Source organism: Triticum dicoccoides, chromosome 2B (assembly GCF_002162155.2).
Source record: "Triticum dicoccoides isolate Atlit2015 ecotype Zavitan chromosome 2B, WEW_v2.0, whole genome shotgun sequence".
Lineage (NCBI taxonomy): Eukaryota > Viridiplantae > Streptophyta > Magnoliopsida > Poales > Poaceae > Triticum > Triticum dicoccoides.
The window spans coordinates 291,455,510-291,479,050 of NC_041383.1; positions in this window are offsets into that span (position 1 = coordinate 291,455,510).

Here is a 23,541-nt window from a genome sequence, read left to right on the forward strand (position 1 = left end):
AGGACTAAGGAAATGTTTCTCGCTTATGGAGGTGATCAAGAGATCGTCGTAAAGGGTTATGTCAATGCAAGCTTTGACACTAATCCGGATGACTCTAAGTCTCAAACCGGATATGCATATATTCTAATTGGGGGAGCGGTAAGATGGTGTAGTTCCAAGCAAAGCGTGGTGGCCGATTCTACATGCGATGGGGAGTACATAGCTGCCTCGGAGGCAGCGAAGGAAGGTGTATGGATGAAGCAGTCCATGACAGATCTTGGAGTTATGCCTAGTGCACTGGACCCAATGACTCTGTTCTGTGATAACACTGGTGCCATTGCTCTGGCCAAGGAACCAAGGTTTCACAAGAGGACCATAAACATAAAACAACGCTTCAATTCCATCCACGATGTGGTCAAGGAGGAGGACATGAACATTTGCAAAGTACATACCGATTTGAATGTTGAAGATCCATTGACAAAACCTCTTCCACGGGGAAAACATGATGAACACCAGAACTCTATGGGTGTTAGATTCATTACCATGTAATACTAGATTATTGACTCTAGTACAAGTGGGACACTGTTGGAAATATTCCCTAGAGGCAATAATAAAGCGGTTCTTATTATATTTCCTTGTTCATAATAATGTTTTATTATCCATGTTATAAATTGTATTGACTAGAAACTCAAATACATGTGTGGATACATAGACAACAACGTGTCCCTAGTGAGACTCTACCGGACTAGCTCGTTGATCAAAGATGGTTATGGTTTCCTATCCATAGACACGAGTTGTCATTTGATAACGGGATCACAACATTATGAGAATGATGTGATGGACAAGACCCAAACTATAACGTGTAGCATTTGATCGTATCAATTTAATTTTATTGCTATTGTTTTCTGCATGTCAAGTATCTGTTCCTATGACCATGAGATCATGCAACTCACTGACACCGAAGGAGTACCTTGTGTGTATCAAACGTTGTAACATAACTGGCTGACTATAAAGGTGCACTACAGGTATCTCCGAAGGTTTCTGTTGAGTTGGCATGGATCAAGACTGGGATTTGTCACTTCGTATGACAGAGAGGTATCTCAGGGCCCACTCGGTAATACAACATCACAATGAGATTGCAAGCAATATGACTAAAGAGTTAGCCACGAGATCTTGTATTATGGAACGAGTAAAGAGACTTGCCGGTAACGATAAACTAGGTATGGAGATACTAACGATCGAATCTCGGACAAGTAACATGCCGATGGATAAAGGGAACTGCATACGGGATTAGATGAATCCTTGGCATCATGGTTCGACCGATAAAGATCTTCGTAGAATGTGTAGGAACCAATATGGACATCCAGGTCCCGCTATTGGTTATGGACCGTTGAGGTGTCTTTGTCATGTCTACATAGTTCTCAAACCCACATGGTCTACACACTTAACGTTTGGTGATGATCTAAGTATAGTTGAGTTATTGTGTTGGTGACAGAAGGTTGTTCGGAGTCCAGGATGAGATCGCGGACATGATGAGGAACTCCGGAATGGTCCGGAGGTGAAGATTGATAGATAGGACGAAGGGAATCGGATTCCGGAAGTGTTCCGGGAGGTACCGAGTTATCGCCGGAAGACCGAAAGGAGTTTCTGGAGGCCCCGACAAGTGTTGGGGGGCCTCATGGGCCAAGGGAAGGGGGCACACCAGCCCACAAGGAGCTGGGTGCCACCCCAAACCCTAGCCCACTTGGCCATGTGGGTGGGCCGCCCCCTAGGGCAGCCACCCCCTTCCTTGGGAGGCAAGGCACCTAGGGGGGCGACACCCAAACCCTAGGGTGCCCCCATCTGGTGGCCGCCCCCATAGGGAGGGCAGCTGCACCCATCTATGCCACGATGTTGCTCTTCCTCTCCCTCATAGTTCCTCTCACTCTCAGATTGCTTAGCGAAGCTCTGCCGAGATTTCTCCACCACCACCGCCACCATGCAGTCGTGCTACCGGGAACTCGAGCTAATACTTCACCATCACTCGCTGGATCGAGGAGGTGAAGGCGTCAACAAGCCGTACGTGTGTTGAACGCGGAGATGTCGTCTGTTGGGCACTTCATTGGGAGTTCGTGGACGGATCGTGATTGGATCGCGAAGATGTTTGACTACATCAACTGTGTTTCTTAATACTTCCACTTAGCGATCTACAAGGGTATGTAGATCCAATCTATCCTTTCATAGATGTTCATCTCCTAGATTGATCTTGGTGAGTGTAGGATTTTTTTGTTCCCATGCAACGTTCCCCAACATCATATATACTTATCAGGGGTTCGAAGGGTCAAGCATACATGAACCAAAGCTAGCAACATATTATTTATCCCAACACCTAATACTGGGCAATGCATGATATATGACCAGTTTGACATATGTTAGCCATTTGGCCCCAATAACCAAAACCATACCACATATATGTGATGACTCGATCCTTGACAAGGAACACAAATCGCTGCGCTTTCTGTGCTAGTCCATGGATCTATGATAATCCCCAAGTGCAGGGAATTATTGTAGCACTTTTCAAAGATGGAGGTGATAAGTATGGAGTGTCGAATCCACAAGGATCTAAAGGCAGGGTTGGTATTCTCTCAGGTCCGATTTGCCACTGACAAGACCCTACATACACGAAGCCTTTGCTTTATCTAGAAACAAGAAATAAATATACTTTGCGGTTGCAGGTATAAAGAGATAGCTTTGCAAAACAATAGAGAACTTATAAATAATGGTTAGTTGTTGTTTTGTAAGAAACAATAAAGTAAAGGATTGTCCCTAGGCAACTGGATATGAAACTGTCACATCCTAGATTTTTCCCAATATCTAGAATGTTTAAAATTTCAAATGGAATTAACTTTTTGTAGAAAATCCTATGCTTGTGTGCTTAGATAACTTTGTCTATGATTGATTGATTGTCTGACCTTGTGTGTTCACTTGGGAGGGTTGAAGGCCCTACACATCTAGTAGGAACCTAGTTGAGGTCTAGTTGAAACCCTGGTCACAAAAGCAGAAAGTTAGAAAAATCCTAAAGGGGTAAAATAGAAAAGTAAAATTCCCAAAAGAATGAAAAAAAAAGAATATTCAAATTGGTTAGAGAAAACAAAATTAGGGAAATTTAGGAGGAACACTTTTAAGAAAATCATAACATACCGAAGCAAAATATCTAAACAAGGTTTAAAATATGTGGCAGAAAATTGTTGACCAGAAGGCGAAATAAAATGTTGACCAAACTGGAATATTCAAATTTGAATTTAGAACAAGTTTAGCGTGGGAAGAAAAATCCAACTCAAATCAGAACAAAATTTAGAAGAGAGAAACATAAGGAAAACTAAAAAGAAAAGGCCAACGGCAACCACAACACAACCAACTGGCCCCAACTAACAGCGCACAACCCATTTCACCCAGTGCACTCTCTGTCCCTCTTCTCTCTCATTGCCTGGCAGGTCCCACCGGTCAACTTGACCCCCAACCTCCCGGGTTGACCATGCGCGCATGACGCCCACGACCTGAGCACACCCGTGGCCACGACCACACGCCCCTGTGCGCGCCAGCCCCGACCACCACCTCCTGTAAGTAGCCCTCGACCCCCTCTGCAAAATCCCCCAACTCGCACCAAACATTGCCACTGGGCTATCCCGCAATGAACCCTATCCCTCCGCTAGTGCCCTAGCTCTTGAGGTAGCCACCCCTTGGACCAGCCACTACCACTACTAGCCCCACCTCTCCACGGTGAACCTCCCAGACATGATCCGCGCGCTCAAGTTTTCCGGAAACCGAAGCACCCGACGATGTGGGCTTCACTCTGGTGACCTTCGTAAGCTCCAGCCCCCAAAACCTTGTCCATTGCTTTTGTTTTGACCTTGCGCATCTTTTGACCAATGTGTGCATCTAGACGTGCTAGATTTCGAGCAGTGCATCCACGCCCGAGCAACCCCGCCGTCTCACACTTTCGGCGAGCTGTTGTCATCGCCTTCGTCGTCTCCAGCCATTGTCTAGAGCATCAGAAGCTCCACGATGATGAGCCGCGTTGAGCCATGCCCTTCCCCATCACAAACACCCACCGGGGCGCTGTTGGGATACATAGTAGAAAACAAATAATCCACCCTATGATCAAGAACCCGAATAAAAGTGAAGATGCATTAGAGGTTTAGACCATATCATTACCAAGTTCGAGTTGTAGTGGAAGAAAAGTTGGTTGAGATCTTTGATGAAGTCCCTCAAACCATTCATTAATGACCCCTTGCACCAAAGAAGAAAAGCGTGGCCAATCTACGGATTGCACGCATTCGGGCTTCACGATCCGGCCGCACTTCGTCATCTAGAGCTTGGCATCGCCGGAGAATTAGACGAGGGAGAAGAAAACCTCACAGGTCTTCTCTATCATGTGGATTAGAGAAAACTAGAAGTAGCACTAATCTGGATCAAGGTAAAATAGAACTAGAACAAGAGAGAACTAGAGGAGGCTCTAAAGACTAGAATGTTGTGTCTCTAGAGGGCCAAATCCTCTAGTATATGTTGGTGGAGGGAGAGGGAGGGGCGCCACCTTGGGAAGGAGAACTCCCCCCTTGCGTTGGCCCTGGTGGGAGGAGTCTTCCTCCAACCCCACTTCGCCCGAAGCTTGTCCAATGAGCTAAGGGGGCGTCCCACTCTTATTGGGCCTTATGGCCCAATAACTATCCATACTAGGCCTTATTGATATTTTCTTTAGCCCAATGACTCTAAATATATATTGGAGACTCCTAGGTAATTATCTAAGCCCTCTATTATTTATATTAGGTCCCAGAAAACAATTTTCGCCTATATATCATTTCACGATTTTACCCGGTATTCCATGAAACACTTCCGGTAACTCCGAAATGCTCCCAATTTCTCTCAAAACTATTTCTATCATTTCCGAGACTATCCTAGGAATATTATCATATTCCTCACTCAACTAAGACTCAACACGTCCTAATTCCCTTAAGCATGTGACCCTATAGGTTTGGTAAAACATAGACATGAACGGAAACTCCTTTCATTAGTTGACCAATAGCGGGACTGTGGACATTCATATTGACCCCTATGTTTACATGAATGATATTCCTTTTGCTTCGTGATAAGTTAGAAGACCTGCAAAGGATATAACTATTGGGTATGACCCGCCCAGGAGGGGCCGGGTCATACCACTGGCGGTTCATAATGAGAAGGCCCAAGAAGATATTGAAGATGGTGGTTCATGAAGCAAGCTTACTAAAAGCCCAAGACCTAGAGGAAACTTGAGGCCCACGGACATAAACCGCCATATGTTTAACTTGTATGTTAAGGAAAGTTTAGGTCTGTCACCGAGCCGGACACGTTGTGTATGAGCCGACTGGGACTCTGTAAGTCTCTGGGCATCAGCCTGTGTATATAAAGGGGTGACCCGATGGCGGGTTAGGGCAAGAAAAACCAGTTGAGAACTGGGTCAAGTGTATTCGCTCCCTGGTAATCGAAACCCAAGCAATACAACCTAAATAAGGTGTAGGCCTTTACCTCGTTGTGAGGGGCCAAACCTTGGTAAAAATCTCTGTGTCCCTTGTCTCGTTTTAACCCGTTCAAGCTAACTATGTTGCGATGGCTCCACACCTAAGTCCTTATGCTAGGGCATCTGCCGTGACAATTCCATGATAGTTGGCGCCCACCATGGGGCCAGCGCACAATGGTTTTGAGTTCTTGAAGGGCAGCTTCACAGGGCTCAAGGGATACATTGTGGGTCGGATGACTAAGAGTCATCGCGGCAAGCTCTACATCGATGACGCGGGCTGGGTCCCCGAGGCCGGCTCAATCGAGTACGGGTACCGGGTCCCCTTTGGCAGAATTCATGTCTTCATCGACAATATTGGTGAGTCGGAAGCTGAGCTGGACACCTGCACCAACATCGTCGAGACGGCTCAGCGCATGCGACCCGCCAAGGTTCAAGCCGCCCCGAAGCATGTCTTTGTTGGCTTTACTCAAGGAGTAGACCTGGAAGGAGTATCTGAATATGGTGGTGAGACGGCCGTCTATTCAGGTGATGAGTCTTCAACCGGCGAGACCAATTCCATGTATCAGGTTCAGGATGGTGGGCTTGGGGGCTATTCCAATGGTGACAGTATTCTGGACCCCTATGAGCCGCCAAACCGGGTTACAATCTTCATGGCCGGTACACAACTTGGACAAAATTCTTCAACTACAGCAACAATGATCTCTGGGTCAGCGAAGGCAATGGTTGCTAGGGTAGGAGGACCCGTGCGCCCGCCGGCTCAAGTTTTGTCTGATCTGTTGGAGGCTTTGGCAACGTTGTTGATGGCAGAGGTGACCCCGGCGAACCAAACCCAACATAACACGGACGTTGCAAAGTTACGTGATGAGATAGCTCAAGCCAAGGATAATCTAAATGCTGACAACACCTCAATGGCGACTAAGTGAGCCGCCTTGGAGAGGGAGGCAGAACGGCTTGTAGCAGAAATTTTTCGCCTGAGCTTGGGCCGGGACGCATCAAACGCTGTCTTTAATAGAAGGAATGTGAGCCGTTTACCCCTGACTTTCGATGCGAGGAACCTTTTCAATACACCTGGGGCAGGAACCAGTAACCCGCCTGGTGTGGATCGGGCCATTGAGGCACCGACAGCTGGAGCACCGGTTCAGCTATGTGCTGCAGATCCCCCACGTGTGAATTTGACCCCTCCTCAGCATGTTCCGACGCCCCCAGGTCACTATTCTAATCCTCTAGATAACATGATAGCTGTGACTACTGGATTGGCGGCTCTCCCAATTCAGGATGAGTCGCCAGCTGCGATGGAAATACGGCGAGCCAGAGAACTTTAGATGGACGTGGCTCAACAGGCGGCTTATTCATATAGTCGTGAACAGATTCACTCGACCTCGCATCCAAGCCGGAGTTATAGCAGACATATTGGTGAACCGACTGTATCGAGCAGTGAGCGGCACCACAATCAACCTCGTCGGCCTAACCCTTCGCGCGCTGGTAATGATGCCATGGCTTTGGTGGACCAGGGCAGAGCGCGGCGTGCGGCGGAGTTGGCAGCTCAGTTGGCGGCTCAACAGCAATCTGCAGTTTATCCGTCAACGTTCGTGGAGGCAGGAGTGATGTTTAGAACCTTGGGTGTGCCATGTGTAGTGCTGGATCTACACAATGATCGCTTGCCTAAGGATTTCAAGGCCCCCGCAAGGTGCCTAACTACACGGCGGATCAGCCCCCATAGGCTTGGATTGAGAGCTATGAGATGGCTACGGAGATGCTGGATGTTAGTGATGCTGCATGTGCTAAATATTTCACCATGAAGTTGGATGGGCTGGCTCGTACTTGGTTGAAAGGTCTGCCCGCTAACTCCATTAGGTCATGAGCAGAGTTGAAAAAGAGATTTATTCAAAATTTTAAAGATACATGCAAGCAGCCTATGTCAATTCTGGATTTGGACTCTTGCGTCCAGGGTGAGGTGAGTCAATAACCAATTGGGTGCACCCAATCTCAGCCGCTATACACTCATCGGACAGTATCAATGCCGGTTCAGCAGTCCTGATGTTAGAAAAGAATTGCCATTTTCTTCCCATTAAGCAGAAATTGGGGCGGCTTAAACGCAGTTGCAATGATATGGGGAAGCTCATGGCGGCTCTCATCAAGTATGCCGACTCTGATAGCACTAAATACCCTGAGTCTGATGAGGAGAAGACTGCGAAAGGGAAGAAGAGTGGCAATGCAAAGGGACAACATAACAAGACGAGTCAAGGTGGCAATGGTACATGTAAGGCGGATGGTGGTTTAGACTTCATTGCTAACACCAATACGCAGAGTAAGAACCAGCGTCGTAAGGGGAGAACGCCAGCGCCTTGGTTTGGAGGGCTTAAGTTCAACCTTGAGGCCATGATGAATCAGCCTTGCCCAAAGCACAAAACCCAGGATAAGCCGGCCAGTCATCTGTGGAAGGATTGCTTCATCATGAGGGAGTATAGAAAATCTAATTTTTTCCAGAACAATCATTGCCCGCACGGCAGTTCAGGTTCCGGCTCTCACGGGCCTGGTTTTGAAGGTGGCGGTTCAAGCTGAGTATTTCCCAAGGCAATCAAGGTGGTTTCAATCAGCAATCTGGCCAAGGGAATCAACAACAATAGTCTGGTTATCCGAGTAATCCAAAGTAGTTGAATAGTGGTTAATATTATGTGTTGACCATAAGTCTGTGCAAGCGAGATCAGAAAATCCATAAGCGGGTAGTGAACTCAGTTGAGCCGGCAGTACCTTGTTATTTGAGGTGGTCTGAGCAGACTATTGTATGGAGCCGGGACGATCACCTGCCCCGGGTTGACAATCCTGGTCAACTGGCGTTGGTAGTTGCTGCTTAGGTAGGAGGGTATAAGCTTACAAAGGTGGTCATGGATGGGGACAGTAGCATCAATATCCTTTACTATGAGACTTTTCGTCGTATGAATTTGACTAAAAAAGATCTTAAAACATCTTCAACTATTTTCCATGGGGTGGTGCTGGGTAAGTCAGCATATCTGGGTAAGATAACCCTGGAGGTGGCCTTTGGATATGACCATGATTCTAGAGCTGAGAAATTGACCTTTGAGGTGGTTAAGATCAAAAGCTCGTGCCATGCTTTGTTTGTGCGGCCGGCTTACGCCAAGTTTATGGCGCGGCCGTGTTATGTTTATCTGCAGCTCAAAATGCCAGGTCATAAGGGCACCATTGATAACCCACAAGTATAGGGGATCAATTGTAGCCTCTTTTGATAAATAAGAGTGTCGAACCCAACGAGGAGCTAAAGGTAGAACAAATATTCCCTCAAGTTCTATCGACCACCAATACAACTCTACGCACGCTTGATGTTTACTTTACCTAAAACAAGTATGAAACTATTTTGCGAGAATAAAACTAGGAGTACTTTGCAAGGTAATAAAAGTAGATAGCTTTTGTCAACAAGAAAGTCATTTGTCCCTAGGCAATCGAAAACAAGTACCGGTAATCATTCTTGTAATTTTATATGAGGGAGAGGCATGAGCTAACATACTTTCTCTACTTGGATCATATGCACTTATGATTGGAACTCTAGCAAGCATCTGCAACTACTAAAGATCATTAAGGTCATGAAACCCAACCATATCATTAAGTATCAAGTCCTCTTTACTCCCATACATCATACCCCACCTACTAGGGTTTAAGTTTCTGTCACTCTCGCAACCCACCGTAAGCGAACCATGAACATATTGCAACACCCTATAGCGGGGGCCCCTCACATTTGCGCGAGACGGAGGGCACCATAGGACAGCACCATAAGTAAAATATACAATCATACCAACCAAGATCACGATTAACCCATAGGACAAAACGGATCTACTCAAACATCATAGGATAACTATAGATCATTGGGAAATAATATATGGAGTTGAGCACCATGTTTAAGTAGAGATTATAGCGGGGGGGAAGAGGTGTTACACCGCTTCATAGAGGGGGAGAAAGTTGGTGTTGATCGTAGCAAGGTTGTTGATGTAGATCGCCGTCACGATCCTAGCCCCGACGGTGTTCCGGCGCCATCGGGAGAGAGGGGGAGAGAGCCCCCCTCCTTCTTCTTCTTCCTTGGCCTTCCCCCTAGATAGGAGGAGGGTTCCCCCTCTGGCCCATGGCCTCCATGGCTGTGGAGGGGCGAGAGCCCCTCTGAGATTGAATCTCTCTCTTTGTCCTCTTCTGTTTCACGCCCTCATATCTAGCCAAAAACCGTTTCTTATATTCCCGGAGATCCGTAACTCCAATTGCACTAATCTTTTTACACGATTTTTTCCGTATATAAGCTTCCTTGCGCCGAAAGTAGAGCTCAAGCCAACGTACGAGGTGAGCACAACCCACCACCACACGCTAGGGGCCTTGGGCGCGCCCTGGTGTATCGTGGTCCATGTGGGCCTCCGTTTGCGGTGATTCCAACTCCCAAAAATCAAAAATATTCCAAAATAATTCTCCGTGGAGTTGCATTACGTTTCGACTTCATTTGATATAGATTTTCTGCGATACAAAAACAAACAACAAATAGGAACTGGCACTGGGCATTGGATATGTTAGTTAGTCCAAATAAATCATATAAAAATTGCCAAAAGTATGTAAAACCTGTATAATATTGGCACGAAACAATCAAAAATTATAGATACGTCGGAGACGTATCAGCATACCCAAGCTTAATTCCTGCTCGTCCTCGAGTAGGTAAATGATAAAAAAGATAATTTTTGATGTGGAATGCTACCTAACATAAACTTGATCATATGTCTAGTCATGGCATGAATATTAAGACATAAGTGATTCAAAGCAATAGTCTATAATTTGACATAAAGACATCAATAATCAGGCATCCCAACAAACAATTATGTCTTTCAGAATATCAACGCTAAAGAAAGCTATTCCTACAAAATCATATAGTCTTGTCATGCTCTGTCTTCTTAACACAAAGTATAAATCATGTACAACCCCGATGATAAGCCGAGCAATTGGTTCATACTTTTTAACGTGCTTCAGCTTTTCCAACCCTTACGCAATACATGAGCACCGTGGCACCCTGGCTCAGAGCAATCGGTTTACCTTGCATTGCCAGCCCAGAGATCAAGTCTTCTGGCAACACACACCATCATGGTACAGAAACAACCGCTTTATTGATGCTAGCGGGTACATAAGTCTGATATTACATCGAGCTAAGATGCCAAGCGGCACACACGGTGCAGCTAAACAGTATGTACATTATTTAATGAACATGAAAAGTCCTCGATCATATCAACTACGCGGCAGCAGAATAACGATGAAGTTGAACTCCATAGTACGGGGACACCGACGTGGACACGATGCTAGACGCGGGACGCTCTCCGATCCGATCAGTCTTGCCTGAAAGCTAGCATGACACGCCAGGTCAGTACATTGAATGCACTTGCAAGCTCACAACAAACATAAGCACAATGAAAAACAATATCATGACAATTAATCAGGTTTAATGCAATGTAAGTGATACTACAAATGCAATGAAACCGACATGTGCACCGAGTCCCTCGGACTCGCTTACCAGACGGGTTACCACTGTAATCGAACGGTGATCATACCCGGATCACAACTGAAGCCAATCACTTACGATCATCACATAGTCCACAGTTCATCGTGAAACCAGTGCCACAATAATACCAAGTGTGCAAGATTAATTATAATAGTTGATCCATGGTGTGACTTACTACCGAGTTGTGTCCATAACCGAGGACGCGGCTATCGATAGATTAAAATACACTCTGCAGAGGTTAGTGCACTTTACCCACACTGCAGAACTCAAGGGCCTCGTACTCCCATTCGGTTGGACCATGGAGTTCCGACGAAACCCTTCCGTTGCCATGACACTCTCCCGACCACTCTGACTCACTCCTCTCAGGGGTAAGTCATGGGTGGCCCATGCCTACCAAAGGCATCTTCGGCCACCGTCGTGGCAAAACGGTCCCAGACGGGGACCAGTACCATAAAAATAAACAAGCACACAAGGTTATGTCTGCTTACCGGGCTAGGGTACCGCACGCCCATAACCTTCCCTCGTTGGAGGCACCGATAAGAGGCATGACAAAAGACCGAATCAAGACCCCCCATAAAGGTAAATGTGGTCGCACTGAAAAGAACCCGATTCAGAGGCACCATGACTTCATCAACTTAATATTCAAGTTGGATTATTTTCATCTTTAACTTGAAAATAAACTCACTACAAGCCATATGATGCCATGACCATGCAACTACCCGATATGCTCAAGATGCAACTCATAAGAACGGATCAACATCAAAGGAATAACTTTGTTGTAGTACTCATCAACAAAACTACTGGTATTACTACACTGGTTATTATCAAACCTCACTTTAGTAATTTATGTTTAATATGAAAAAATACTTATCAAAATAAACTACCATTATTTATCAAAGCACCTTCATTAAGCCAAAATATTTACTCTACTTGATTAAACTACTGCATGCAATCAACCAGTAACTAAAGCAATCATAACAAGCATGATAAAGTAACTAAGCATTTAATCATAATTATTTAACTATTTTAAATGCATGAAAATAAGCTCATATTTAAGTAGAAAATCATAGATATTGAGATGACACCATCCAAATGTTATTCTGGCTTGCCTTAGTGTAGAGGAGGTTCACACTCCTCCTGGATAGCTTCAAGACAAGTCTTTCCTTCTGAAAATATTTAAAAACCACATAACAAAATATCAAGAACCACTCCAAAAATCACTAGAAATTATAGGTAGAAAAGAAAAATCCACATTTTGGTGTGCTGCTAGAGTTTTCTGTAACAAACCAAATGCAAAAGAATCAACTCATTTGGACTTATAGGCTCGGAGATATTCAAGGTGAAAGTTCTGGTCAAGATATTTGAATTAATTTGAATAAACAGAATATCCAGGGGGGTGACGTCGATGGCGTAAAGCCAAAAGACGCCTCTACTCGTACCTCTTCGGGTGCGAGTGGACAGGCTGACAGCAGGCCCCACCGGCCAGGAGAGAGGGGGGGGGAGAAACAAAACACGACGGTGTTTCACCGAAGCTCACGCCGGCGAGGAGTCCTTGGGCCAAACTGGAGGGATAGAAATGGAGAGGGCGCTACGGCGCGCCTGCCTGTACCCGTGGCATGATGAGAGACAACTAGAGCTGCTCGCAATCAACCACGCAAGCGGCGGCGGCGGTCGGGTCTTGCCGGAGAGGAAGAAGGCGGCGACAAGGGGCTGTTCTAGGGGCTCTACGGCTTTGGGACGACACCAGAGGGGCTCCAGGGATGCTCCTAGTTGGTTGGTTGGGCTCTAGGAGGTCGAGGACGGGGTGGCTGAGCTACGGGAGTCACCGACAAACTCTGGTCGGGCACGGCGGCCGGAGGCCTGCCCGGCCGGGCTCGGCTATGCTGCGTGTGTGTGAAGGTTGGATGGTGTTGTGGGTTGCTCTGTAACAGAGGGGGAAGGGGTAATGTGTCGCCGTCGGAGTTCTCCGGAATACGGCGAGAGGCAATGAGGGGCGTCAGCAAGGGCGCGAGAAGCTCAGCGATCACGCGGAGGCTGTCCACGCTCGCGAACGAGCACAAGGAGGAGGGGGAGTAGAAGACAGGGGCACAGGTGCACTATGGCTTTTGGCCGTGACGCGCCCATGCTTGATGCGGCGTCTCCGGCATCGGCAAGCACTAGGGAGAAGTCAAGGGAAATGAGACGAAGGGGGTGGCGCGGTGCAGCAGTCATCGGCGAGCTCTGGCTCGGGCACGCGCCGAACAGAGGCACTGGCGCGACGCAGAGCGCGTCGAACGCATGCCAGGCCCCGTGTCCACATGCGGTCACCGCCCTGGCATTGCCAAAACAACGCCCAAACGCTGCCAAACCTTTTCTAGGCTAAAGTCCACGCAGTGTTAGGTCTAAGAAAGGTGGAAACTCAAACCCAGGCCGACCAGAAGTGACTCAAGCTTGCTGGCAAGTTTCTGGACAGAAACTTGGTCGCCAAGTTTGGCTAGCTTCTAGAAGGCCATTAGGGCTGATCTCCTGGGGTTAAGGGTTTCTTAGGAGGTTGGTTAAGCTCAAGCAAGATCAGCTCCAAAAGATTAAGGAAAAATGCACTTGCTGTACAAAGTGCATTTTTTGGCCAGAAAGGAAAAATATTTTCTATAGTAAAAATATTACAAAAAGTCATGCCATATTTTTACTCAGGGAGGTGGGCCAAGGTTCAAAGAAAATTCAGGAATTATATCAGGATTTTTGGAGCTATAAAAATTGGGGTTGCTTTGGAGCCCTAATTTCTGAAATGATGTTTCAGAAAGAAAATGAATATTTTCACTTATAAAAAATATTCAATGGGCCATTCTAGGGTTTTAGAAAGAAATGGAGTTGGATGAGATGCAGATGGGTCACTTGGGTGAAAGTCAAGGGCATGCCCAAGTGACAAGTCCATTTGAATTAATTCTAAAAACTCAGAACCAAAGCAAATGCAAACCAAGTCCGGAAAAAGACAGAAGGCAAAAACCAGGCTGTCACAAACCTCCCGCACTTAGTGCGAATCTCGTCCTCGAGATTCGGTTGCTTGGGAAAACAGTTTTGGGTAAGCAGTCTTCAAAATTCCTCTCTTTCCCAGGTCGCCTCTTCCTCGGTATGGTGCTCCCATTGAACTTTGAAAAACCTGATTACTTTGCCGCGAGTGACTCTTTCTATCTTATCCAATATTTTCACTGGTCTTTCCTCATATGTCAGATCCTTAGCCAATTCTACTTCTGCCATATCAGTCCTTTTTCTTCGGTGGCGAGATACATCTTCTCAGCTAGGAGACATGAAACACATTGTGTACCTCTGACAGTTCTGGTGGCAACTCCAATCGATAAGCAACTGCTCCAACTCTGTTCATGACTGGGAATGGGCCAATGTATCTGAGTGCCAACTTGCCTCGGGTCTGAAACCTCTTAATTCCTTTCATCGGGGTGACTCGGAGATACACATGTTCTCCTGGTTCAGATTTGATCTGACGGTGCTTGCCATCATAGTAACTCTTCTGTCGTGACTTGGCCAACTACAGTCTGTCTTGGATCTCCTTAGCTTGCTTCTCACCTTCCATCATTACATCTATTCTGAAGATACGACTGTCTTCGGTTTGAGACCAGTTCAGTGGAGTGCGGCACTTACGACCATACAGTGCTTCATATGGTGACATCTTCAAACTGGTCTGGAAACTGTTATTGTAGGAAAACTCGGCGTACGGCAGATAGTCTTCCCACTTAGGTCCTTGGGACAATACACATGCTCGGAGCATATCTTTGAGTATTTGATTTACCCGCTCAGTCTGTCCATCTGTCTATGGATGATAAGATGTGCTGTATTTCAGGGCAGTCCCCAAGGCTTGATGTAGACAGGACCAAAAGGCTGAAGTGAAGAGAGATGCTCTATCGGAGGTGATGGTCCTTGGTACGCCATGAAAACTAACGATCCTCGACACATATAATTGTGCAAGTTGATTGGCATGATAAGTGGTCCGGATAGGCAGAAAATGAGCCACCTTGGTTAAGGTATCCACGATGACCCATATTGCGTCATTCCCTTGGTGTGTCTTTGGTAAGCCGGTGATGAAGTCCATGCAGACATCGTCCCATTTCCATTGTGATACGGGCAAAGGTTGAAGGAGTCCGGCGGGCCTGATGTTCCGCCTTCACCTTGTTGCATATGTCGCAACAAGCTACGAAGTAAGTGATGTCTTTCTTCATTCCTTCCCACCAGAATACCTGACGGAGATCTTCATACATTTTGGTTCCACCTGGGTGAATCGAGTATGAAGATTCGTGGGCTTCTCATAATATCTTCTTTTTCAGACTTTCTTGGTTGGGTATGCAAATCCTTCCTCGAAACCTTAGCGTACCGTTTTCATCCTTAGAGAAATCCTTGGTTGGCTTGGCATATGATTGCAGTGAATCGCCATATGCTTGAGCACTATGAATTTCTTCCTCAAGAGTAGGATCCATTTCCAGTATGCTGGCCATATGGGCATCCACTATTGACAAATTGAGCTGAGCCATTTCTTCACAGAGTTTGAGATGCAATGTATCCAGTAGAGCATTCAGGCTGACGGGCTTGCGGCTGAGGGCATCTGCTACCACATTAACTTTTCCCGGGTGATAATTTATCCCGAGGTCATAATCCTTAACCAACTCAAGCCATCTTCGTTGACGGAGGTTTAAGTCCGGTTGAGTGAATATATACTTGAGACTCTTGTGGTCCGTAAATATTTGACACTTTTTTCCAATCAAATAGTGTCTCAAAATCTTCAAGTCATGCACCACCACGGCCAATTCCAAATCATGAGTTGGGTAATTTCCTTCGTGAGGCCATAGTTGTCGAGATGCATTGGCCACAACCTTTCCATCTTGCATGAGGACACATCCGAGTCCTTTCCTAGATGCGTCGCATCAAACATCAAAACTGCGGTAGATGTCGGGAAGAGTCAATACTGGCGCGGATGTCAGCCTGGTTTTTAACTCGTTGAAGCTCCTTTCGTAGTCGTCAGTCCATATAAACTTCTTATCCTTCTTTAGGAGCTCTGTCATTGGCTTGGCAATCTTAGAGAATCCTTCGATAAAACGGCGATAATACCTAGCTAATCCAAGGAAACTCCGGATTTCTGAGACTGTGATGGGTGCGGACCAATCAAGAACATCTTTCACTTTACTTGGATCCACGGTGTTTCCTTCAGCTGAGAGAATATGCCCCAGAAATCCCACTTGGTAGAGCCAAAAGTCACATTTGCTAAACTTTGCATAAAGTTGATGATCATGGAGTCTTTGCAACACTGCTCGGAGGTGGTCCTTGTGCTCTTTTTTGATTTTTGAATAAATGAGGATATCATCGATGAACACCACCACAAACTTATCCAAGGAATCCATAAACACCTTTTTCATCATATGCATGAAAAAGGCGGGGGTGTTGGTGAGACCCAATGACATAACAGTATATTCATAAAGACCGTACCGAGTGGTGAACGTGGTCTTAGGAATATCTTCCTTCCTGATTTTGAGTTGATGATATCCAATCCTCAAATCAATCTTGGAGAATACTTTGGCCCAACTGAGTTGATCAAATAAATGATGAATTCTTGGCAGTGGATACTTGTTCTTGATGGTGGCGTCCTTCAACTATCGGTAGTCTACACACATCTGAAGACTGTCGTCCTTTTTATCCACGAATATATCGGGTGATCCCCAAGGTGAAGAGCTTGGACGGATGTATCCTTTCTACAAAATTTCATTGAGCTATTTCTTTAACTCCACCAATTCTAACGAAGGCATCCGATAGTATTTCTTATATATCAGTGCAGTCCCAGGCACCAAGTCAATCTCAAACTCCAATTCTCTGTCTGGCGGCATTCCTGGCAATTCCTCAGGAAATACATCTGGATACTCGCTGACCACAGGAATTGATTCCACTTCTTCGGCCACAGCTGAGAATACCATATCCCTCTTGGGTATACTTCTGCGGGCAGAATAATTTGCGATGATGTAAGGACCCCGATCCTAAGTCACACCGATCTAGCATGTAACACATCATTATCACTTTGCAGACTCACGCACGACATTCCACGGGTGCCACCTTACCTGGCCCATGACTGTTTGCGCCTTTTGGCTCACGTATATGATAGTGCCGCTAGCATCCATATGACAAAGAACCCGGGCTGACATGACTAGTCGTGGACCCAAAGTGGCGCTAACTTACAGGGACATGCATACATGACCCAACAACGAACGTGTCGATCAACAACGTATGAACCCAAGTTGTAGCAAGCTAGATGGACTTAAAGGAACAACGTATGACATTTCCCCGAAGGGACAGACACAGGAATGAAGAAGGACACATGGCGGCCAGCCTAAGTGTTCTAGAGCAGTAGCAATCAACCATGGCTCAGTGGAAGCACTAGGAGACATTTCCCGGTAAGAGAGGCTACCAATGATGAACAACTAGGTTGTCAGATCCCACACATACCAGGCATTTCAAATCATACACACAATATGCTCGATATGTGCAAATACAACATGGCATCACAACATAACTCTATGACTCAAAGTATTTATTCAGTAGGCTCCGAGGAGCGAGATATTACAAACATGGGTCTCATGACCCAACATTCAGAGCATCCAAGTCAAAACACATGTGGAAGCTTATCATGTCTGGGTACAGACATCTACAAATGAAAAAGGCTGAGAAGCCTGACTATCTACCAGATCCTTCCGAGGGCACAAGATCGTAGCTGAGGTAACAAGCTAAACATCGAAGTCCACGTGGAACTACTAGCGAGACTGTAGTCTCTCTGCGAAAACATAAATTAAGCAAACGTGAGTACAAATGTACGCAACAAGACTTACGTCAGAACTAACTACATATGCATCAGTATCAACAAAGGGATGGTGGGGTTGAACTGCAACAAGCCAGCTTTGACTCGGTGGCTATCCTGAACTACGCCTGCAAGCAACTCTTTTGAGGTGGCGCACACGAGTCCACAGATTCACCATATGAATACACCACTATGGATCCGCTCCCGTATCCCTATGAGAATGCCATCCATAGCACTCATGCTTATCTTGCGCATTTTAGAGTATCCACTTTCACTTCTCTATGAACTGTATAGGCAACCTAGAGGTCCTTTACCGCGGACGCGGCTATTCAAATAGACGATGTTAACCTTGCAAGGGTGTACTTCTTCACACAAGCTCTCACCACTTATCGCCGTTTACACGCCATGTACTCGGCAACCTTCAGGCGGAAGCCCAGCGAGGGTGTCGGCCACGACCTACCTAAACACTCAGGTCTCTAGTACAGATTTATCGCCTACTCAAGTTCCATCCGCAGGAGTCCGGCCGAGGTTTCCACATACGGCTCTAAACGATGTGTACAGGGTTCCTGTGGCACCAAACGGGCAACCGGCATACCCGGCCACGTGCCTACCGCATCACAGCCCACCCCTCGGGCCAGCGCTATGCACGACCTCCAGCATACTAAAAACACCAGAAACTACTTGCAACTCCTGGATAGAGGACATGGGTGGTTCAGAAGCCGAGAGGGTCCATTGGTTTTGGGCCCAACGCATGGTAGTAGTTGTTCATGGATCACAAGCACAAAACTCAGTTCCTAAGGATGGCTTCAATGAGACAACCCACCATGTACTCCTACATGGCCTCTCACCGCTACCTTTACCAACTCATGTTCACACACTTAGCTCACACAGTAGGACATGTTCACCACTGTTCCAATTCATCCCTGATGAATCAGACCTGACACAACTCTTAGCATAGCAGGCATGACAAACATGCATGAAGGAGTAGGCACATCAGGTCTCAAACAACTCCTACTCATGCTAGTGGGTTTCATCTATTTACTGTGGCAATGGCGGGTCATGCAGAAGAAAGGGGTTCAACTTTCGCAACATGTAACAGTTGAATCATTGTTGTCCTAATGCAGTAAAAGAGAGCAAGAGCGAGAGAGTGGGATGGTATTGGAATGAACAAGGGGGTTTTGCTTGCCTGGCACTTCTGAAGATAATATAGCTCTTCATCGGTGTCATCGAACTCATCGTCGAAACCACGTCTATCGAGAGGGGACAATTATCGGCAATAGAGAAGGAAACACAATCAATGCAATGCATAATATGATGCATGATCATGACATGGCAATACACTATGGATTGAGCTAATGCAACTAAAACCAGAAGGGTTTGGGTCATTTTGAACCAAAGGTTCAATCCCAAACTCAACTTATGAATTTAAATAGTGCCTTATCATGTTTTGATATAAACAACAGGTTTAAGTTTCTTTAATATGCATGAGACCAGTGCAGATGGATAGATTGTATTTTTCTGATCATTTTTCATACATAACTTATTTCATTCTGAGTTATTGTTGAATTTCTATGAATTTTAGAAGTTTTGGGCATTTTCTGGAATTTATAGATCATTTCTGATTTATTTAAAATCCCAGAAAATGTTTACTACATCAGCACTACGTCAGGTGACATCAGCATGGTCAATAGGGCCGGTCCAGGTCAAACCTGACCTGTGGGTCCCACATGTCAGTGACTAACTAAACTAACCTAGTTAATTATTACTAACCTAGGTTAATTAGCAGGGCTGGCCCCACGCGTCAGTGACCCATGGCGATCAAACCCTAGTCAGATGGTGTCAAACCCTTGGTCAACTCGCCGGAGTTCACCCGCGGCTCATCGCCGGCGACACCAGAGACGGCGGAGGGCATCAGGATTCCTCCTTCGGTGATGTAATGGCCGGCGGAGGGCATCTACGTGACACGGACACTCGTCCATGTCGAGTGGAGGCAGTGTCTGGGCCTGAGATGGCTAGAGTCGTCACTGGCGTCGACCTTGGCGGTCGCCGAAGCTCAGATGAGCTCGGGGTCGAAGCTGCGATGGCCGGGGAAGCTCGTGCGGGGCACCTACGTGCTCTACGCAGCGCGGGAAGGGAGCTGAGCACGACGACCGGACCGCTAGGTGGCGGAGGCACGCCGACAGTCACAGGTGGCGGCGCGTGCAGGCGAGCAAGGTGCGGCGGCTACGACACACGAGAGCGAGAACGGAGTGGGGGGAGGTTCAGTGGCTCACGACGGTTAAGACGGACATCAAAGCAGGCTCGGGGAAGGACGAAGCTGAGTAGGGCGGCGAGGTTGATCTAGGCGATCTGAGGAGGAATAAGAGGTCGGGGACGATGTTTTGAGGCGTCCGGTGTCGTGCGAGTCGGCGGGGAGGATGAGGGCGTCGAGGCAGAGCTCATGCACACGTCGGCGAGGCGAGGGGGAGGCGGTGGCAGCGACAACGACGAGCGCGACGACGGTTGCGCTCGGGCACGAGAGGGAGAGAGAGCAGAGGAGGGGAGAAGCAAGGGAGAGAGTGAGAGAGGTCCAGGGGGTGCGTGGCATCTCCAGGGTCACCCAGGTGGTCGAGGGGGCATGCAGGCAAGGTGGAGGTGGCCGGCGTGTGGCTGGGCACGCCGGGCATGCGCCCTTGCCTACTGGCGCGAGGAGGAAGGCGGGAGAGGGGGCTGCGGTGGTGGGCTAGGCCGCACAGTGCCAGGCCAGGTGGGCTGCAAAGGTGAGGCCAAGTAAGTCTCTCTCTCTCTCTCCCTCTCTCTCTCTTTTATTTCCTATTTTCTATTTTGCTGCAACTTCGTGGCTTTATTAAAAATACTAACTCAATCCCAAAAATCATGAAACTGCTCATGACCACTGTTGGGAATATATCCTATAGTAAACATTTCAGTTTATGATTATGTGGGCATTTAAAATATTTTATAGCATTTAAATGGCCAAATGCAAATACTATATGATTTAATTCAGTGACCCTCTGTTGTCCTAGAAAAGTGTGCACCATTTTTGTCAGAGGTTCTAGACCCAGGCAAAGCTGATGAACATTTTAGAAGAGCATTTTGGGTTTAGTGAAAATGATTTTATTTGAACCCTAGTTGAATTTCATTTGCTGCTAGGGTTTATCAGCCCCCATTTCAAAGTTTCATAAAATTTAAACATGATGTATGGAGGCTAATGCAAATATAGGCAAGGCCTGAACTGGGGCTGTGACAACCCACCCCCACTAAACAAGAATCTCGTCCTGAGATTCAAGCGTAGGGTAAGATGAGGGGGGAGGGCGAACTAACATAATCTTCACGATCCAGGTTGCACTTCATAAGGTGTTGATTCAATCACCATCTTTGTCTCGTCGTCTTGCTCTGAGAACTCCAGCCAACATGACAACATGAGGAAAGGGAAAAGTCGAGAAGGATCGATCTTCTCGAAGATCGAAAAACTCAGGATGAACTCACAGAATGAGACATAGCAACACCTCTCGGGCTGAGACACGAAGTACACACCAAAGGGATGGAGTGAAACATATGACGAAGGTTTACTAGGTAGACAACAGTTTCACGCTTAAGAAGGTGGTGAACAGTTGTTAGCGTAGCAAGGAGTTGAGTTGCCATGATACCATAGCGAGACATCTTAGAGGAGGTGACTCGTAGAATTATTATCTTAAGTGGCAAAAAGAATTACTTTTGATATAGAGATCATTGAGACTCTTTAGACCATCCTAAGGCAATTCACCAACAATCGTTTGGCAGAGTATGAGAGAATGGCATACTCGGGCTAAGATGGGTGATGTGGATTACCTTGTTGAAGACAAAGCAATGGATGGTTTTTCTTATCAACGGAAAGGAATGGGACGCAGGGTAGGACAATTTTTGAAGATGATCCTGACCAATAATTACTAAGAAGGGTAGTCCATGGTAGAATGGCACAATGGCGGTGCAAGCTGGGAACAAAATGAAAATGTTGGAATGATTCTAGTAACTGGGGAAATCTCGACAGACGAGAGTGATAAAACCTAGTTGAAGAAACTGGGAGCAATCCCAATTAACACCGATGATAAAACCTAGTGCTTGCTCGTGCTCTCAAGAACTTGAGCACTTCCATATTCGTAAAGGTTTTACCAATATCCGTATCAAGGATCCTGGCAACACAACATACTACCATGATGAATAGTGATGGACGATGCAGAAGCAAAGGAAGATGACACCTTCTCAGATTTCACCTTGGCGAGGCCAAGGAAACAAAATCTGGATGATCGGCCGAGAGACATTTAGCACTCCGCTTCTAATGCTCTCCTTGATGTACTAGCATAACCCATTTATAGATATGGTTTGGTGTCTAGGACATCAAGTAAAAGGTCGGACTTCAGGAGGACAAGGATCCATAAGGAACAACTATTGGAGTAAGCCCTATGACATCCTTATGGGGAGGTGGCCAACTTCCTCAAACAAGATTACTACAATAACGGGTCTTCCGGCTGGGTGTGTTGGCCACGACATCCACTTTACCGGGTTATAGAGAGACCAATATTATAGTTCTTGGTAAACGTTCCAACGATCATATCTGCCTGAGATTCAGATCTGGTTGGTGTCAGAATATTCCAGACTCATCAAGTCTAGAAAGAAAAATTAAAGTTTGCAACACAAATCAATGATATGACATTGCGAGATACTCGGGGAATGAACTATGATAGCAAGCTCCAAAACATGAGCCGTTTCTGCTACATACAAGTGAACACGCTGTCGCAGACAAGCATGACCACGTAGTAGTCTTATAATAAGGCACTACCGAGTTAAGGTGGGGAACCATCAACAAGGGTATCGAAGTCCTTGCATAAGCCTTGCTCTTAAGAAGAGACTTCTTCTCCTTGAACAAATCAATCAGTGGCTTGGTGTGCTAGGATTACGTATAGAATGAAGATGATCAGTCTACCAGACTATAGAATACTTTGCACGTACATGACTGACTTGGGATGATTCCAAAGGAAACAAAAACAATCCTTCTCGGATCCACGGCGGCAACTTACATCATGTGCACGTGTGTCAGATATCGGGTTCCGGCAAAACCCTTGAGGTTTGAACTCTGGGGTACACGCGAAGATCTTCCCCCTACCGATCCGCGTCCCAATGCCTCGCCGTGAATCTAAGCTACACGACGAACAACACAAGGGAGACAAGGTTTATACTAGTTCGGGCCACCGTTGTGGTGTTATACCCTACTATAGTTTGTGGTGTGGTGGATTGCCTCAAGGGCCGATGATGAACAGTACATGGGAAGAACGGCCTCGCGAGAGGTGTGCTTGAGCTGGTGCGGTGTTCTGCTTGGGAAGGATTCGATCCCTCTACTGTGGTGGTGGCTATCTCTATTTATAGAGGCCCTGGTCCTCTTCCCAAGTATTGAGCGGGAAGGGAGCCAACAACGGCCATTTTGAAGGGGAACATCTAGTACAAGTTATCCTGACTAAAGTTGGTCTTCGACTTCCAAAGGCACTGGCGATGACGCCGTCTTGGGCTCCACGGTGACCTCCATCCTGCCACTCTGCTGGTCTTGGTCTTGTTGCACCGAAATGGTAACCTTTGCATGATGCCTCGGTACTCCATGCCTGCACTTGCCCCCTTTGCACCAAAGAGGAAACGAGGACA